Source organism: Triturus cristatus, chromosome 3_2 (genome assembly GCF_964204655.1).
Source record: "Triturus cristatus chromosome 3_2, aTriCri1.1, whole genome shotgun sequence".
Taxonomy (NCBI): Eukaryota; Metazoa; Chordata; class Amphibia; order Caudata; family Salamandridae; genus Triturus; species Triturus cristatus.
Window position 1 is genome coordinate 873,560,492 of NC_140584.1, and position 21,439 is coordinate 873,581,930.

At 44.0% G+C, this 21,439-nt stretch overlaps 1 protein-coding gene across 3 annotated transcripts in view; it reads left to right on the forward strand.

Moving 5' to 3' along the window:
- The window catches only part of SSH2 (slingshot protein phosphatase 2), a 611,356-nt gene that overhangs the window by 77,163 nt on the left and 512,754 nt on the right, over positions 1-21,439 (forward strand). The window lies entirely within an intron of this gene.

Sequence of the window (21,439 nt, forward strand, 5' to 3'; positions counted from 1 at the left end):
GTGGAGAGGACCCCTAGGCATGCTGGTTTGCTGTCTGGACTCTCAGGGCTGCATTAGTATTAACAAAAGGAAGACGGTAATAGCAGAACGGAAGTCCAGCAGAACTTTACAGGGGTGTTGGGCTTAGTCCTAGCATTGGAAAGACTGGTAGCATGCAGCTCCAATGTCCAAGATGCACCAAAGCAGGGTCCACACACGTCAGGTCACAATGTAACTCGTGAGTAAACTGCTGTTTTTATTTCTAGCTTATGGCAGTTTTACAGCAGCCTAATGCAGATTGGTTCAGAAAGTCTGATTTTTAAATCCAGGTCAGTCCTTTTTCAGTTGGGTTACCAGAATTTAATAACCAAAAACCAAGATGGCCACAGGCATAGAAATAGGACTAAATGTTGGCTTATACCACGGATTCACAAGGACAACACCCTCGACATAGAAGACTGTGTAAATGTTCTACGAACCTATAAAAAAGACAACATATAGGGAAAAAAATAAAATAGAACTGGGTTTGGAATGTTTTGCACGTCCGTTGGAACGATCGGAGATCTCAAGTAATAGATTTCACTCATGTGCAGCTTATTCAGTCCAGTTTTCTTTGCATTCTGGGACCCGTAATGATGCATTTATACTGGTAAAGGAAAAGTACCAGAATGCAAATAAAACCATCATTGTCAAATTTAATAAGGTCTTGCCACTGCTTTTTGCTGATGCTGTGCAGCATTAAAAAAAATCAAAATTATTTTTGTCAATGCTGTGCAGCATTGGCAAAAAAATAGGAGTAATGACATGGCGGCTGCCACTGCCGGCGTAATTAGGTAGGCACACACATGCATGAAGACGTGTGTCCATGATTGCATTGCCATGCCTGCGGACGACTCTTTAAGAACATAAAGCTCCATTTTCCTTTCTTTTTATTAATTGATGTTTGATGGCAGACAACACTTACAATGGTAAATAATTGCTTTTTAAAAGTGTATTTACCTCAACGCACTTTTCTTGTAGTAGATCGGCCCAGTAGAAAATGGAAGCCACTGGTCCCTCCAAAAGAATAAATAAATGACCATGGCAGGTGGTTAAACTGCTGGATAAGCTACATGGGAGGTGTGTGGGGAGGGGCGAGAGCAATGGAGGTAAACACAAAAGCACTTCAAGCATTGTGGTGTGGCCAGGGAGCAAATAGCACCTGCCAGTCCATCACAAAACATTTATAAATAACACAAGGGTTAATGACGTAACGGAGGAGCGGATTTGTGGGGTGGTTCAATGGTAAGCAAGAGATAGGGGTAGATATTTGTGGGAGGAAATGGGGGAGAGAGAGAAAAAAAGAGAAAAAAATCACCTGCACTCCCATGGAGTGCATAACGAAAAAGAAAAACAGTAGTTCCCTAAATGCGAGCTATGGAAGAGTACAAGTTCTACGATCAATAGGACGGTAAGAGGCTATGCACCAGTGGAGGAACAAACTGTAAAAGTAAGCTATCCAAGGAATAATAAGTATGCAAATGAGTGACAATAAAGCCAATCAATGTAAGCAGTAGGCAGGCTTTAAGCTTACTGTAAGTTTTGATAGAGTCCACAAGAGGCTTCTAACTACAGACAGAAGCTTTCATTTTTGTTTCTCAAAGGAAGAGACGGAAGTAGCGATGGAATTCCCATGGTAATTATTTTCACAATTACCATGAGAGTGCCAGTGGAAACATTAGCACCAGGGCACAAGTCAGGGGTACACACGGGTAGACAGTGCCCATCCCCTATTTTCACAGCGTGGACGCTGTTCAACCTGCCAAGAAGTTGAGCCCCACTAAAATATGCTGAACTCGTCCCTGTGTGATTTTCAGACACCGGGACACATTCAGCAGCACTTGCAAGTTGTCTGCTTTAGCTCCGAGCAGCAACGTGCAGGCAGCAAGTGAACCTTCTTATTTTAGATTCCAGCTGGGCACAAAACAAGGGCCCAAGTTGAGGGCCCATCAGTCCTCCTTTTGTTGGAGTATTTGTGCCTGGAAGCTATCTGGAGCCTCACACCTAGGTGCAAATGTAATTGAGGGAAAACAAAGGCACAGAGCTTGTTGTTATTTCACAGGCACTTAAGAGAGGCATGTTTGTGACTTTGTTCAATTCCTGTAAACGAGAGATGTGCATGCACTGTTAGAATGTCACATGTGTTGTTCTGTCCCAGTATTTTCACACATAATAATTTAAATACCACTATTTTCTTTTATTTCTATTATAGCGCTACTCATCCCAATGTACGGTGTCAGAGAGATTTACATCAGGTGCACATTATACATTGACAATAAATTATATGTGTGTAAATCAGTGTACAAGATATGTTCCATAAGACAGTAAGTGTTACAAGGTGTAGGAGTCACATGTCCTTCATAGCTCACTATACTATAAGGATTACTATTCATGAACTGCAAGTAACAAAAGGATCTCTGTGTTAAAAGCAGTCACGCACTTACCTAGCTACATAAAATAAAAATATCTGTCACCTGCATGTTAGATGATGTGCTTTGCAGGAGACCTATTAACCCTCAATGCTACTTTGATTCAAAAGTAATACTAGACAAAACACAGTTCTCTCCAGCAATTGTGTTACCATCCAGAGTTGTTTTACCATTATTATTATTCCCTGAGTTTTAATGGGCACATAAAGGTCTCTACAGTAGGTTCCTTAAACTCAAAAGATATTTTAAAATGCAGACTTTACAACCAATTAAGTAGAGCAGATATACTGCCACATTTCCCCTTGTTGCCAATTTCTTTGTGACAGTTAAAAAAAAAAAAAATTATAAGTTAAGGCCCAGATTTTCCATCATTGTTGCAGCACTTTTTTTGCACAACCCAAACGCAAAATCTCATTTATTAAATCTTCAAATGCACTCATATGTACTCATGATAGACCTGCTAAGCCTGTGTGAGATTTTAAGATCTCATGACACTTCTTATAATGTCACCTCCTGAGAGGTCATAGGTTGTGATGCCACTTTCTGCGATTCCACGTGCAGTGTTACGCGCCGTGATGCCATGTGCTGTGATGTCACGCACCTTGATGTCACTTGTATACTGCCTGACCTATTTAGTTGCTCCACTACTTTTTTTTTTTTTTAAGACTTGTGCACTGCTTACCACACTTTTTCTTTTTACCTTAAGCCCTCTACTTACACTGTAATTTATGTTCGGTCTCCTCCCTTTATTTGAACAAAAAGTGTGCAGATTCTGGGTCATTCCTCGCAACTGGACTGTCCAAGCAAAATCCGGACATCTGATCGCCGTACTTGGGCACCCTTTTTCAAGGAAAGGGCATTTCTGGGTAAAGCAGACTTCCGTTGCCTATCGCTATCCAGACACTCCTGGCAGGCTGCTCTGAGTGGAAACTGTGTATTACGATTAGACAGGCACTGGCTATGAGAGAAGAAGAACCCGGGATAGACTTTCTGGTTGTTCTTGTGTGAGCAGCATCCCACCTCCACGTTAAGGTATCCTTTTGCGCCACAGGATGTGTTTCATCACATATGAATATCCCTACAGTTTGAGCATAGTTCTGACTGCGATCATTCCTGTTCTGCCTTCACTCCACTGTTTGCGATCAGCATTCATCCCACGGTTAATGCAGCATTCTCATTTACTTTTCACAGGTAAAGTGATTCACTTTATTTGAGTTCACAGTTTTTTATTTGACTTCGGAGGCTTGTAGGTGACCTCCCTGTGTGATGCTATTCTGCACCCCAAGGATTACTGAGAGACTGTGACCTGTTAGGACCTGGTGAAAAATGTTGAAGGAACTACCTCTTGGGATACCTGTTGGAGAAACTGTTTCAGGGCCTTTTCTGTTCTAGAGAAAAAGGTGTCTCAGAGGAACTCAGCAGTTGCTGCTGATCTGGAGAGGGATGGTTCCCGTCACTAGTGGCTACTTGAGTAACGCTAAAATATAATGAAACCCAGTGGAACATCTTGAAGCGATGAAGAACATGCTGGAATAGGAATCTGGAGCATGGTTTTGATTATTACACAGAGGAATTGTGGAATAACTTGATATACAAATTTTGAGCAAGGGTGCACTGAAAATGTAAATCACATCAATTTGTTTTTGTTAAATTTGAAGCTCTACCTTGAGTTTCGCAGAAGGAAAGTTGATGTAATGATCTTGAACCGTAGTACAGATGCTGACATATGTATGTTCTCAGAAGTACAAAGGGTCCGTTATCATGAATGAGGGAGGAATTTAATTGGAGATGGAAAGCTTGACATTCTCGCTAATTCGTGCTCTTCACACTCTTGTTCTTCCGGGGGAGTGTTTGCCGCATTTGCCAGAAGCACAAAGTGGAGAATGCTGAACAGCCCATTGTATACTGCAGTAAAAGTGAAACTGGTAAAGTGGTGTCTTACACAATTAGGTTGTTTATTCTTTCTCTTTAGACTGGGGATGCAGTTCAGGCTGTTGCTATTCTCAGGAATCCTCAGAAAAAAAAGATGACTCGGAAAAAATCCTGGTATCTTTTTTTCCATTCTCGTGAAATAATCAAGTTATATTAAATCATGACATTTGTTCACATTGAAATCCCTGCCCCCCTATATTCTCTGCTCGTCTGGAAGATACTGCCATTTCTAAACTCGGATTTACAGAGGCGATCTGACCTATTAGAAGCCAAGATATATCTCCGTAGGGAAAGATGCACATGCCTGGCTTCCTCAGTGTGTTTGGCTCCAGTTATGCTTCAGATTTCTGAATCATCTGAAAGGTTTTGTGTCTCGCTGTAGCTGAACGCGCACAGGATCACGGTACCTAGTTGGGCAGCCCTCGTGACCCTAGCGGCGTTCTGCGTGGCCTCGTTTACGCACCAGCTGGGACGCGGAGGTTCATGTCTCTCATTGTTGGATGTAAAGGGCACTCATCGAATTATCTTAAGCATCCCTCTCCACTGCTTCTTCCCTTGAGGCCTCTGTCCTCTTCAGGAGGATTCTTGTTTTTCTGAGCATGTCTTTTGTGTTTTTAAAAGCGGCTTTACTCGTTAGCTGCTGAAGACATGTTTTTGTCTGCATGTAATGTAATTCCACCGCCCCACCTGCTCTCTAAATGCTTATTACGTCAGTGTTCCTTTAGAACAACACTGGCTTGTCTAGCTGAGAAAGAGGAACCCAATACAGAGGAAAGTCGACCAGCTGTGGATACGTGGGGTTTGTGCTAAGCACGGGTGCCATGTTTGCTCTCATGGATTATTAGCTGACAGTTTCCTATGATATAGTTTGTCCATTCTCTCTGTGATTGTTGCTGTTGTGAGCGGAGAGCCTGTGAAAGTTAGTTGACCCAATAAAGTCCTTAGTTGCTTAACCTGCATTTTGTGATGAATTCAGTGGCGGCGAGTTTGCCACCCCCTGGCCATGGTCACCACCATTCTCTTTTTCTTCCTCGTGGATTCCAATCCTTGCCACTTCAGGAACAACTCTTTCACTTCCCAACCTCTTCACATATTAACCCAGATTTGACCTTGGTCCCAATTGACAACACCATTGTTTCATACCCTATCATCAGTTTACACCTTCACACATCCTTTATCTTCCTTCCAAAAACTGTGACGTACCTTTCTGAACATGAATAGGGTTTCTTACCCTCACCCAGGCACCTAGATCCACCTTCAGCCTTCTGTGTACACCAAACGTAAGCACTTAATTCCTTTGAACTGTACTGCTCACATCCACTACTTGATTAATCTTCTTCTCATCTTCCTGTTTACACCTCATGAGGTAACCTATTGCTGAATGGCAAAATGGGTTTGTGATTCATTATTAGGAAGGGACGTGTTAAGGACATCCCTTCCTAATAGCGACTCACAGTGGTTTGCGTGAATGTTTTGCAACTAAATGCGGTCACAAAACATTTGCATTTTACTGCCTACTTCAAGTAGGTGGTAACCCATAAGCAAAGGGGAAAGGGTTCCCAGGGGACCCCTTCCCTTTTGAGAACATTTACGAAAACATTTTTAGGAGCCGGCAGTGGTCCAACAGACTACTGCGTACTCTTAAAACAATGAAAAGAAAGCGTATTTTTCTTTTTGAAACACATCCCGTTTTTCCATTAAGGAAAACGGGCTGCATTTAAAAAGAAAACATTACTTTATTTAAAATCTGTCACGGAAATGGTGGTCTGCTGACCCCAGCAGGCCACCATCGCTGTGATTTTAGCGATTCCCAGTGGACCTCAAACCGAGACCCACCTCATGAATATTAAGGAGTTAAGTCTATTTGTGACCCACTGGGAATCGTAAAATGTGTTGGACTCATTAGTACATGGGTGTTTGCTATTGCCGAATAGCGAATTGCTAAAATTCGCTATTTGGGAATCGCAAAGCCAAAACTATGTACATCTGTCCCCTAGTCTTTCCTTGGGAGGCAGTGTGCACATTTTGAACATGGTTAGTGACTGCTACAATGCCTGTGACTGCAGGCGACTGCGCTGATGCTTGGGGGTGAATGTGAAAGACCGCTATCCTGTAGGTCGTCTGGTGCACTGGATTCGGTTCCTGCTTTGTGTGCCGGGTGACTGCTCGCTGCTTGCACTTTCCTTCCCTTCAAGCAAGCTACTGCCAACAGTAGAGAATTACATGTCCTTGCCTATGTAAATAACCCTTTTCATCTGCTGTCTTCTCTATTGTGTCAACAAGCACGGAAGGGTGCGGCTGCCCTCAAGTATACAATGATTTCTATTTTAAACATACTTTCTTCCATGACATTACTTGTAATTTGTACCTTCCTGGTTGCAAGATAGTGATTTTGGTGCAGAATTTAGTATAGTAAGTCCTTTGCTTGAAGCACACTAGAATAGGAAGCGTATATATGTAGCCCTCTCATGTCTTTTGGCAATGTGTGCTATATTCATATCATATACCTACATTTATTTATGGTCCACTGCATTAGCTTTGCTATAATCTTCATCATCGCCACAAAAAGCAACCCATGTTTGTTTTGGTTGTTTTTGCATATTCGAGAAATTACCATAGCGGGTAAGCAGTATGTGTTCCACATGGATATTATTGCTAGCCTATAATGATCTCTTTAGTAACGGAGAAAGAGGCCCTTTGGGAATGTATGTTGGGTTAATACTGAGATTAGCATGTGCCCATTCGCCCTCGACGGTGCTCAGACATAACTGCTGATCATAATAGAGCAGATACAAACCATCCATGCTGGACCTGGTGAGCTGCATCCCCACATACATATAATGACCAAACACCTTCGGAAAAAGCTTTGGGTCCACTTTTTTACACATCATGAACTCATGTTTACAGAAAGTATAAACAATGAATTTGCGTTGTTGTATAGAAATATATTTAAATTAAAACTGATGGACCCCCCCAATCCCCAGAGTAAGACAAAATTACAGGTGAAATTGACCTCAATCAAGACCCTATTTGGTGGGATGCGCCTTGCAAACCTTATAAACATTGACGTTTGACAGAGGCGTGTTGCCCCACATACTCGCAAGCATCATCATAATAGAGTCTGTAGTAAGAGGACGTGACCTCCCCTACGCTGAAGTCACATTCCACCTCAACCTCATTGGACCACTTTTAAGGGTGAATTATGCAAAAGCTCATCTTGAATATGCAGAAATTACAATTTTCAAAGATGAGTATATTCAAGACAGCAATATTACCCCATCAACATTGAACTATAAACCTATGACAGAGGAACCTGTTACTAGATGCACCCTAACTGAATATTTGTCTTTAACATTAAATTGCATGCTCTCAGGAGTGGATAAAGGGTTTAGGAGCAAGACCCAAGTACAGTTTCTTTCCGGGAGTCAAGCAGGAACCAGAGGCAAAACAGCCTCCTACGTTTGCAAGAACTTCCTATTTCTGTGCAATGCAGCTTGTAACTAAAACAATTGTGCAACCTCCACCGTGCTGATGGTAAAAAAAAAAAAAAAGATTTTTGCTGCAAGAGTCTATGACCGTTCTTTTGATTAATTCCATTACTCTGTTGTTAAATGGTATCTCCAGAGCACCCATGTTATCATGGGTATGTAAATCTCCATTCTAGATTTGGGGAACCAATGTCACTTTTATGACTGTAAAGTGGAACAATTGGGAGCTTCAATCAAAGACCAAGCAGTTCCCCTGATATTATTTAACCAGACAGCAATAAGTGACATAATGTTCTTAAGGTTACAAGAATTTAATTGGTGCAGTTGGTACAGCGCGGATATAGATTTGATCATTCATACTTCGCTTTTCCTAACACATAAAAGAGGCCACTTTATCTTTAGAACCCAAAAAAGTCTGGTGAACTCGCAAGTCATGGTCTACATAATCCCTGCTAGCAGGTGAGGCACACGCTTCGCTGTACTCTGTCCTGCTCTTTTAAGTGTGCTGTGATGAGGCACATTCTGCTACAACTAGGTAATGGGCATGAAAGCAGAATTGAAACCTCACATTCCATCCTCTCACAAGTTCTGTAAATGAACGATGACCAGTGCAGTCAGTAAAATATTCCACTGATCTCTGCCATTTGACACATCACTACCCAAGTGACCACTGACAAAGAGAGCATGCACTTTGCTTTCATCTTCACTTGTTTAGCCAAGTGAGTCCCCTTTTACTTTACATCAGAAGTATATTTTATGCACTGGTTCCTTCTCACCTATGCTTAACTTTTCCCCAAAATTAAATTAAGCTCAGACCCTGCCCAAACGCATTAAAATGTCTTACTAAAAATAGTAATGATACAGAAAGAGAAAGCAGGAACAAAAACATAGGGGAAAAAGCAGTACACTTATTAAAAGCAATTTTAGTGGATACAATTTAGATCCGTATATAGTTTGAGATTTAATAGTTTTTTTTAATACCTTTCCTGGCCCACCATGAGCAGCTACAACCAGAACAGTGCAGTCCCAGATGGACTGAAAAAATGAGAAGGTGTTATTATGGTCATTTCATTCTTTTCATTGTCTAGCTCTAGACTGCTTTCGCTGTCTGTTATTAGTGCTGATGTGGGTTATACAGGACTATGGCATTTCACAGATGAGTACACTGTGCCTTTGACTTTACATTATGGGCTCTGATGATGTGGCAGTCATTGAGGAAACAGCTTCCTCAGTCCTTGCAGGGGGTTTACCCAGTTGGTGTTGTGCATGTGCGCATCTTCAGTCCTGACAAATCAGTGCTGCCTGGACACATCTCTGTTGGGGCAATGCTCAAAGGTGCTTGATGCGGGGAAGAAAATCTTCACTTCTGGATCGTCCTCTGGTCCAAACTCCTGCCTCCCAAACAAGTGCAGAGCTCACCGGGCTCAAAAGTGATCCTGATCAAGGGTTTGCTGTGGCCAATTGGCGACAGTGGTTGGAAGTTTCTTCCAGCGGCAAGCTATCACAGGTGCATCTACTTCTTGAGATGAAACCGCAGAACGTGGTAACGAGTTTGCTTTGTGCCCAACCATCAGAGGTCTTTCTACTTTTTTGATACATGAGCTGCTGCTCTAAAGGCACGCTGTGTGGGGACCAGAGGACACAGCTTCACTAAAAAGCCTATGTCTGCATTTCCGTGCCTAGGCCACAGTGGACTGACTTCCCACTGATCCTGCCAAGCCCCTCAGTGCCTCTTCTAGGTAGCCTTTCTTTCGTACAGGGAAACCTGCATTACAACTCTCCAGCATTCAGTGGTCCCCTTCCTTCAATGTGATTGCAAAGCTGCACTTCTTGGCACAGTGATGACTTTTCCACACATTTCTGTTCCCAATACTTTTGCGGAACAATGACTTGGGAAGAGTCAAGACCTGTTCTTACACTGCAAGGGGGTCCTCCATCTCTTGTCCTCCACACCGAAGGTCTGGCCCACTGCAAAGTACGTGAATAAACGTTGGGGTAGTCGTGCAATTCATGTTGCTGTGTGGCAGGCTCTCTTCATGACCCATGTGGATGGAGTAAAGGACCCAGTTGTGGGGGGCTCACAGACCATTTTAAAACATGTGGTCTCGCTTGGCAATTCTACCTGGTAGGCACAGGTAAAAAGGTTTGTTGTGCAACTATTATCTATTTCTGCCAACCACTGTCAGTCTCCATAGCCTGTCAGTAGTCCTGCTCAGGAAAGGAAAGGAAACATGATGTGCTCCTCCAGAGCACAGAGCTTAGCTTTGATTTGCATTCTATGTTACAGTGGGCCCGTAGCGCACGGGCAAAATTGTTGTATATGCTGAGGTCCTAAAAACTAAGAACCCATCAGAACCTCCCTATGGGAAATCAACCACAATGATTCAAGCTTTCCAGAGCCAAGCAGGGGACCTTTTCAGTCATGAATGAGTGAGAGTGAACATGTATACGCAGATGCACGCAGTGCAGTATGCTGCATATTATCATTGTTTAGTGTCGGGAGGTACCGTGACTTACAATAGGCAAAGTCTTGAGTGGTTCATGAAGCTTCTGCCCACTCTTTCCAATAATAATAAATAAAATATTCCTATTTGTAGATATTCATATGTGGCTTATGCCTTTCATGCAGCGGGTGCAGGTGGGCAGGAGTGAGTCCCCGAGTTGTTACATTGTGTCTATATGTCCCTTTAATAAACCAAACAAGCAGCAGCTTGGAAAATTAGTTTTTTAAGGCACAAGGAAGTCTGAGGTGATTAAGGAAATTTGAGGTGATCCAGTCATCTCCGAATTAATGGATATTCAGCTCCATAAAGCCTCCTGAGATGTATTGGAAACCTACTCATTTTGGGGGTTTCCAGCTTGCCGTCCAAGCCAGTGTGTTATATGGGCTCCTCACTGGGTGGCAGTGTGAAGAGAGCAGATATTGTGCCGCACGCGGTGGCACCATGTGAGTTGGCAGCTCTGAAATAAATGTTCATATTTCTTAGGTCTGAGGGTTACCATTGACTGAATGCATCCTGTTATGGCACACCAGGGACCTTTAGAACAGCTTGGTCAGACTCCGGACTCAATGGTTCCACAACTGTGTGTTGTGCCCTTTAGGACAGTACAGCGTTTTGCGGATTCTAGGAAGGCAAATATTTCTAGACTATAGGGAAAGTGCAACGTTCCACAAAATAATGCAAGAGTCTTATTTACTTTTCTAACTCCAGTCCTGGAATATTTTGAGGAAACTTAAACATTTTAGAAAAGGACTGAAAAATATTTAATTATGCATTGCAGGGAAGCTCTGCCTTGAGCGTGCATCTGAAGGCAAAAAAAATGAAACAACACCGTACACATATTTGACCACTTCTTGGTTAAAATCACAAGTGACTACCTATGAAGTTAATGATATTCATTACATTAGAAAGCTAGTAAATACCTGTCGGGTGTATTTATAAAACAGTTTATTTGGATTCAGGTGGGCCAGTAAAGGGGGGTGGGGGGGTTACACTTGCTTTAGAGATTAGCCCATTTCCTGCCACCTAGCTTTGCCAAGATTAAACCATCTGAACAAAATGTTGAAAATGTAGTTATGAGCTCCCTTGTTTGTTCTCTCTGAACAAGTATAGGCCTGTGTTTGATATGAACAGGCATTGCTCTGCAGTAGTGATGCTTGTTGCATTAGTGGTCTCATTTTAATCATTTGTATCGTTTCCTAAGTGTAAAATTCACACTGACATTCATGGGTCGCCATGAAGCTGCTCAAGACAGACGAAAATACACAAATATAAAGTTTAACTAAACACAGTTTTCTCAGAAGCCACCCCTCTGTGACACGAAAACATAATTAACAGTAAGCCGTATGTTGGCAGCGTCCTGCCTCTCCACTGCCTAGACCCTGCGAGTTTTCATTGCAGCAGAGATGCCCTCCTCAGAAGGTAACGTTCTGCCCAACTTCCTGGTATTGTCTCTCGCCACTGGGACACCTGGGAATGTGTGCCGAGACCTGCGCTGCTCGGTGCTTAGTGGAGTGTATTTTCTACAGCTGCAGCCCAGTTGAGAAATTTGAGGCAGTCTTTACAGGTCTGGCAAAGTCTCCCCATAGTTACTGCACAGACATAGCATTGCTACACCTAGCCCTTTGCGAATGTGAGGACCCTTGAAATTTCAACAATACAATGCATGCAACATAATAAATGACCGTGACTCTCTTTGTGGATAAAATATGTCGCAAGTTTATTGATTACAAAGGTTGGGTTAGCTTACCCAGGTTTCAACCGTGAGTTCCTTGAACAACCAGCACCCAACCTGAGAAAGCTAGAGGCTCGCCAAAGAGGCCCGGCCTTGGGAGGTGTCCCCTTATGAGACCTCTCTGCCTTACTACTCCCCTGCTGACGTCAAGGGCAATAAAACAGAGGGGTGACTAACCCTCTCCACTTACCATGGCCCCATGTGACCCGTTAACATCCTAGCAAGGGAGCAACACTATGATGATGTCCCTGTTATGTCGCCCTGTGTGCGACGTGGCCAGCTGCAAAAAGGTTCACAGCTTCTTGGTTTAAACAGCGGATCCTGAAAAGATTGGAATACTAATGACAAAAAAGCCCGGTGAACTATCACCCAGTGCATCTCAAATTGTACTGGAGCCTCGGAGGTCAGTGGTTCTAGCTGCTCCTACCACTGTGGAAATATCATGATCACTGCCCATTGGTAACACAACGTAGGGAATGATTGTCCAAGTAGTAACCCATGCCAAAGGAACGCTAACGTTGACAGCATTATAGGATGTGGGACGTACAAATTTAAGAAGGCACTTGGAGGTAAATTTAGTCCAGTCATCAGTTTTGGTGTACTCAGATTCCTGTTTGCAAATTGACTCTTAATGGTGGCATCTCTGCTCTTGCATCTGTTCTCGTTTATTCTCCAGTCCATGAGACAAAAGATGCTGGAAGGAAGAAAAAGGGGTCAATAAACAAATAAGGGATACTAGGATCCTTCAAGGAAACACTAAGGGGGCAGAACCCTAGGTTTTCTGGTCTAGTATGAAGTAATTAGAGAGATGTCCCCCTCCTGCGTTTAAATCTTCTTTAGTACCCTAGATGTAAAGGAAATGGAAGGGAATGCCTAACGAAGCCTCTTCAGCCACCCGACAGGCATAGCATTATCCTTTCAGACTCATGCAGATAGAGGTCCGAGATAAAACACTGGGAGGAGAGCATTGTCCTTTGATGCCAAGGGGTCCATCCATGGGTCTAACCAAATGTGAACCAGAAACTGTAAAGCTAGCAGATGGAGGCGACCCAACTGATGAAAGCTGGTGTCTATTCCCAGAGTATATGCCCCTTTCAGAAAGTGGAGCATTTGTCATTGTAGTTGTCGTAACTCTTTGCCATCAATATCAGTTCAAATTGGAGCCAAGTGCTCTTGAATCAGAGCTGTAAATGTTTTGTATGGTGCTGAAAGCTTCATTTGATTGACAAATTCCTTACAGCGTCCAAAGCTCAATAAACCTTGAATTAACTGTCCCATAAGCCTGCTCCACCTGTTAGAACTAGTGGCGAGGGAAGGGAATGAGGTGATCAGATTTTCAGAAATTTGCCACCATAGCTGCTCCTCTCAGAACCTCTAGGTAGAGTGGTGGCCAGAAACGTATGTTCCTACTAAAACAGTATCTGGTGGTGCAGCACATGGAGGCATGCGCGCAGTACCACATGTAAACAAACTGCCTTTTCACCCTCCACCATTCCCTGGCCCGAGGACTCCTTCCATTTGAGTTCCTAGAAACTGGACAGGAGCTTGCTCATCAGCCTTCTGGAATCGAAACCATAACCGCATCCTCAGTCCTTCTGAAAGCAGATGCCAATAAAGGATGGATTTGTTGAGCCACGTCAAGCCCATGACTGAATGGAAAAAAGTAGTACATTTGCAACCATAGAAGTACTCCTTGAATGGGTGCAAATGTTCTACTTTTGAGGATTCTCAAACATTTCAGTATTAGTCCTAGAAAGCTGTGCCAGTCCCTAGTTTCCAGGTATAGTACTGGCAATCAAACACCCACACTGTGATGGCATGATGAATGCTTGCAAATGGTCTAACAAATGGCAATCATTCTAATCCATCGTTTTTAGCCCAGTGCGGCACTGTAAATAGAGGCCCACCTAAATCAAATCAGTACTGACCCTGCTCCTTGTGGGAACAGTCCATCCCAAACCTTTCAGCCTACCACTTTTTAGGTCTTGTGCCTAGCGTTGCAGTGCGTAGCACTGCTCGCGCAGAGAGAGACCTCTTGTAGGGGATTTCAAAATCGCCCTAGGAATCGCACACGCTTGTGCGTGTGCGATTCCTTTTGTGCCACGCTATTGGCCTTTGCGTGCGTCTTTTTATGAAAGACAGCATGCAATTGGCCAAAGGCGGGGGCATTGCTCCGCCCATGGCCTATTGGTGTCTATTACGCGCACCAAAGGCCATGTGGTTTCAATTAATGTGCCCAGACACGACGCGATAATTGAAACCACATGTTTCGCTGTGGCGTGTACTTACCACTCGCGAGCGTGCTTTTTTTTTTTTTTTTTACAACAGCGATCGCTTTCACTGTCGCTTGTTAAATTATTGCGTTCCGCCTGACGTGGACTCCTATCGGCACCGCCACCCCTTCTGCTTTTTAATTGTTAATTTCCGCTGCCAGAGTGTCGTGCAGGAACAAGTAGCTATACTCACGGGCGCTGTGCTTTGTTTCAGCACGGCACACATTTTTCTATTAACAAAGGGGTGGTGTTCAAGACTGTCAATGTGGGCTGGAGTACATGTCCAGCTACTAGCTATGTGCCTGGCAGTCATTATGGAAACGGTGGCTTTAGGTATGACAGAAGAGTTGATTTTGGTGACACTGCAGCTTCTGTGCCCCAGCTGTCTGGGAGGCGGACTTACTGACACCGGCTCCGGCTGTATTCCAGCAAAGAGACTGCAGAAAATTACCCAGGTCATGAACACCCCATCGGTATGCAAATAGAACGTTCCGTGCTGAAGTGAGTTCTTATTTGTTTTCTTTATATCTTTCGCAAATAGATTAAATAATGTGCATATTTAGCTGAGCTAAAATGTGTTAAGTGCTTCTTAAAGTCTGGCTAATAGGTTTGCCACCACACACCACAGGACTCGAGCCACTGCTGTTTTGCCTAATAGAGCACCACCAACACATAAATTAATCAACAGGTAGACAAGCACAGTCACAAACACACTGTTGCACACAAAGGCACACCGACAATAAGCGAGCGCCCACAATGTTTCATGCCAGGTCTTCCGAAGAGAGGGCTGATGTGTCTAAAGTTTATCCATGTAACTCGGAATTACTGCACTAGGATCCTACCATGAACAAAGTGTACCTGTGCAAAAACTGGTGTGTGTGCATTCAGTTGCACAGGTGCAGTTGAATATATGTAATTTTTCCCCCTTCAGCTGTTACTATTTGCAGTAGATAGTATTCCACACCTCACACCGTACTCCTTGGAGCAGCTTCTTTGCAACATAATACATATCTTCCCTGCTGTGTGGGCATGTATTACTACTGTAGGTGAGCTACATCTGTTTTTGAATGTGAAATTAGACTCGCAGCCTTTGAACTCCGCTGCACGCAGCTCTGGATTTAAAGAAAGCTTACTTCTAAGCCGGATTCCTATTCAAGCCATTATACCATTCAGTCCCCAGCCGCTCATTACACTGACTCCTAATTTGACAATCACAAAGGGCTCCGGAACGATTTTAAATTTCATAATTTTAAAAGTCAAATCTGACATGTAATTAGTGCCCTACTAACCTGTGCCTGCTCACTTAAAGGTTACTGTTGGCTTTCCTTTAGAAATGTTTACGCTGCAAGAGCGAAGTAATAAATATGTACATAACTGGCAGGGATGATACGCACACAATGGTCTATTAGTTCCATAGCTAGACAGATGAGGTTAATAATGTCACATAAACCCAAACTATACCACATAGCAACAATCCACATAAATACACTCCACAGCATACCACACAATTACAATCCGCATAATTTCACTCAGCACCACATAGTCCCAAGTCACACTAATCACCCCAATACTTTTCCATTACACACCACATAATTCAACCAGAAACCACATTATACAAATCAACAATACAATTACATAACACACTACATACATACAATCCACACTACACAATTCAGCATCACACCACAAAATTAAACAGCATACCACATATTTAAACTTCACTACATAACACTCCACAACAATACCGCCCCACATCATTACTCTCCATAACACACAATCCCACTCCACATAATTCCTATACACTAAATACCACATCATTTCTATCCACATAATTCCACTGCATAACATACCAAATAATTCCACTCCACTCCAAAACGCATAAGTAAAAGACATTTACTATTGGTGTTGCATTATTTAGCAATGCCAGTAGCTCAAACTTTAATAATGCGAGACCTATTGCATTGCAAATGCTTGTTTAGTTGGGAAATTTGAGATTCACCCCCTGATCACCCGATGTCGCTGACTGAGCCACGCCCCTGCTGTTGAGTTGTACCTGGCTGCTTTGAAGCAGCTTTTGGAAGGAATAGATATAAAAGGAACCTATAAAATGCCTGCTGCACAACGCCACTTTTAAGTCTTTTCTCGATGCATTTTTCAGTAGCTGACAATACTCCCTCTGAAAGATCGCCCTTCGGACTGTAAAGCAGCAACTCGACGGAGGGCTTTGAAAAGACATAAAACGGCAGGTGTGCCACATCCAGAAGGCCTCTGGCTGGAATTTTTACAAGTCAGTGAAATTTAAAAGGCGTCCTGTTGAGGCGAGTCAGCAGTTGTGGTGAGTATGGATATCTTCCCTACCACGAGCCTCTTCCAGGGGCTGCATTGATTCTTTTCCTTGCACGCCCTCCCATGCAGGCAGTATTTCCGAAAAGCGCATACGTTTGCAAGTCTGCAGAGTCTGGCACTAGTGGGCCGGCCCCACAGACTTTTCAATGGAAAAGGAATCTCAAAAGAGCAACCTAAAGCTAGAATCAAAATTGATCAAGAAACCCAAACGTGCGGCCGTCCAGTAGACTACTTTGTAATTGCACATTTACTTTGAATTGCTAAAAACAGAATGACTCCTTAGAATGCCAGTTTTAATGAGAAGCCCTGTGCGGCCTTCCTTCAGGTTACTGAGCCATGCAGAACAAATATGAATTAGCTGGCTAATGTACCACAAACCGCTGTATAATCTGACGAGTACCACAAGACAGGCGCTCTTCCCTCATATCACGTTCTCTTTGGGTCTTTGGCACAGTGGGCAGAGCTGTGAAAGATGCCCATGCTCAACGACATGCTGAAAGATGTGGGTCCGAGATGGGAATCTTGGTTTGTGCAATGCCTGCAGTTGGCTGAATGCACTGGCACTTCCGTTCGAGATCACCTTCAGCGATGCAGCAGCCTGTAAGAAGGGTCACCATAGACCAGAGCCTCCCACCCTGCCCTCATGGCCTCGGTCCATCAATCCTTCGACAACAGAGCCTGTGAGACGTCTGTGACCTATCGTCATGGATTCTTCAATGAGAGTTGGTGGTCTGTTCTGTAAGCCAGGTTGCTACACGGGGACCTCTAACAGAGGGCGCTTGTCATAGTTTGCCTGGGTAAAGAATATGGGGTGCGAGGTGGGAGATCTCTAACACAGACACATGCAGGGTCTTCCTCCGAGTATTTCACCAGCTTCAGCTATTACACTATAGGGTCTGTTTCCCTGTTGCAAATAACATTCCTGCTTATCCTTCCTCCCTCAAAGGGGGATTCGGCCCTTAGTTGTCATTGATGCTCACTCTGTGCGTGCCGAGTGAGGTCAAACCCTATACTCATTGAGAGGTAGCTAACGTGAGCTTAGCTCAAGGGGTTCCTGTAGAAATGCCAGGTGCTCCCCAACACGTCTGTTCTGTTTGTACCTGCTGCTTAGGTTTTCCTACTGGTGCCCGATCCGGTTCATTGGCCCCGTCTTGTTTTCTCAAGGGAATGCCATGAGGCGGAACCACAAGGCTTTTGACTCCACTCCCTCTCGTTCCATAGATGTCTGCCCCCTGCAGACAGACCCACTGACCAGCTCTTTTTAACTCTTACACTCGTACATAGTTTTGAGTTTCAGCGGAGACCTAACTTGAGTACTATCAGCTGGATGCCGCTGGCTCTTGAAGGACCTGCGTGTAATAACAATGGCTCACCACAAATGATATGCTTCTAGTCTAAGTTATTCTCTCTAGCCTCTCTAGTATGCATGAAGTCTCCTGGAAGGCTTTGCTCCTTTTTGGACCTTTCATATGTCTTTAAATACACTCGTGCTCTGATGCACAGATGTGCACAGTTGTGCAACGCTCATCCGTTCCCAGCGCGTGATCTTACTGTGCTTCAGTGCATCTTTCCGATAGCGCAACAGTGAGCCTGAAGCACAATTTAGAGCGCACAAGTCGTGTCATAAGATAGGGGGCTCTAATGACAGCTGCTGGGTGATACTGTGTAGTCACCCTTCTGGAGAGCCTGGAGTCGCTACCACGGATTCTGAATGTGAATACAGACCCGGGGGGTGGCAGGAATAGGATACCAGGGCCTGAAACCAGCTAATCTAGTAATGGGATATTTTCATTGTCAGTGTACCGGGTGCTTAAACAAGTGCACAGCTGCACAGGGATCGTCATACATATCACATGCTGTGTCGGTGACCCGGCTTGGCCAGTACCTATGCTGCTCCACTGCTCTACCGTGGACCTAGGTCAAACATTGAATCAATAACAGAACCGGACTAATAACATTGAGTTAGTGACGGACATTTAGAAAAAAGTATTTTTTTTAAAATTAAAGTGGACTGTTTCAAAGCACTGGCTATTGTATAGAATGATTGTGATTAGCTTCAACGCCAGTTTAGCAAGAATTGTTTCACCCTCTTCCTGAAGACAAGTACTTTTTCTTTCTTTTGTAGTAAAATGTTAATGGTTTTCTTTGAGCGACCATAAATCCTTATACCATTTTTCCAAAAGTGGCCAGTTTAAAATGCAGGATCAGGAACGTCTCTTGATTTCAAGATGATAATCTGGGCATGAAATAGGGGTGATTTCATGCCCGCTAATAAAGCAGAGCCTCTCGAGGAGGAATTAGAATGTGCCAACTTAACATTCATTTTTAGGTTGAGCCTAAAGGCAGCGTGCATGCACTACTCGCTCTGCGAGGCATGCTGTATTGGAGTATGCACTGGGAGCTTCTCCCACTCTTCGCCCATATTTGTCATTGGCTTGTGTCATTGTCCTTCATAAATGCTGGCTTCTGATTCGTAAGTAGGTTTGTTAGTCCTTCCTTGGTACCACCTTGTCTGCATTTGTTACCTCACATAACGACTTGACCTTTTACTTCCGCTGTTACACGGACTGCGATATATGTGGGTGAGCACTATTTTGTTTATGGACTATGGGACAAACAACGGCGGCTGCTTTTTAGGTCTCGCCTGGCTATCGCGTAAGCAATCGCTCAGCGAGACTTATGTAGGGGCTGCAGAAAATGCTCCCAAAGGCTTCCCAGGCGGATCGGGTGGCGGTTATGCGCACAACCACGCGCATTCCATTTTCTACCAGCTACATCATGCGCGTGCGCCGCCTCACGTATTCAGAGAGATTTAGTAAGGGGCACAAGACCTTAGGAATGCGGTTTCTGGCCAGTGCATGTGAGGCATTCAAGCGCGAAGCTGGCATCTGGCATCGGGCTAGAAAGCAGCAGACTGCTTTTGCCAGCGCACGCTCGGCCTCACTTCCTGCATTCCCTCTTACAACAATTAACTTTCGTTATAACTCACACCCCATATGCTCATTCCTTCCCACCCTTCCTTTGATGTCCGCTTTTCTTGTTGTTTACAAACCACGCCACACACTGCTGCACGCCACACACTGCTGCACGCCGCACACTACCGCACGCCACACACTGCTGCGCACACTGCTGCACGCCACACACTGCTACACGCCGCACACTGCTGCACGCCGCACACTGCTGCACGCCGCACACTGCCGCACGCCTCCCACTGCCGCACGCCTCCCACTGCTGCACGCCTCCCACTGCTGCACGCCTCCCACTGCTGCACGCCGCACACTGCTGCACGCCGCACACTCCTGCACGCCGCACACTGCTGCACGCCGCACACTGCTGCACTCCACCCACTGCTTTTATGCAAGTTTATGCTACTGACATTGTAAATGACAATGCCTTTTATTTGTTTTAAAACCAAAACATAAATAAAAGGCATTGTAATTTTACAATGCCAATAGCTCAAACTCTTATAAATGCGAGACCTATTGCATTGCAAATGCTTGTTTGTATTTGCAGGGCGCCCACCGCCATTCATATAGAGCGCTATGCCACTCTAACTTTAAAAGCGGCTGTCCCCTACCCCTGCAGCACTATGGCTAAGCTTTTTTTAAATCATTATTACTTTTTATGAGAACGCGGCATCTGCTTCAGGGACAACACAGGTTATTTCAACTTTTTTTTTATTGCACGTTGAGCGCACGCCCGCTTTAGGGACACTGCGCTCAGTTTCATTTTCTTTTTATACTTTATTGGTGAGCGTGGTGCCCGCTTCACTGACACCGTGCTCTACAATACAATAAGTCTTGCTTTTGCTAAAGTTTGACCTATTGGTATTGTAAATGACAATGCCTTTTAATATTGTAAGAGGCATTGCCATTTACAATGCCAGTAGCTCAAAATCTTGTTAATGCGAGACCTATTGCATTGTAAATGCTTGTTTCAGTGATAGTCAGCTGGTGCTGACGTCTCAGTACGCTGGGCACATGTACTTACTTCTTAGAGGCCCTCCAGTCAGCCATAGGGTCTCAGTCTAGGCACGTTGCTGTCTTCCCAACTCTTATAATATGCAGTATTGCCACTCCCCAGACTTCAGTTGTCTTCCAGGGCCATGTGGGCAATCTTCTGTAGTGTGGAGAGCTGAAAGAATACACTTTTCAACAGAGACCCTACTTAGGTTTTCATATCCACAACATTTCACTTGCACTAGGTTAATACTATGTTGTGACCTTACCAGTCTGATATCCGCAGTTAAGTGATGAAATTGGAGGTAGAAAGATATCATTTTTGATCTAGTATTATTTAATGAAAATATTGTGGGGTCAGTTAATGAAAAGTGTGAAATTGCAAACGGTGCTGGCATTTTCCTACCTGTCACTTGGCCCCATTTCAGATGTGACACCCTGAGGTAGTCTGTGTTATTTCTTTCTATGCTATGATTCTGGGTGTATCCTTACAATGGTAAAAGTGAGACTGAAACTACTACCATACAACGTGCTACTTTATATGCCACAGTTTCTTTTGATGGTAACTTGGTGATAATGGTGCACTCCCCTTGTCCCCTTAGCAAAGAATACACCACATTTTGCTGTAGTTGAATCTGGATTCCTTTTTAGGACACCCACGCTCTTTAGTTCCTTGTCATCTAGTTATCGCCTTTGTCATACTTGAAGGGCCCCTTCCAATGAAAGCTCCCCGGCTGGTCGCCATACAATTTCTGATT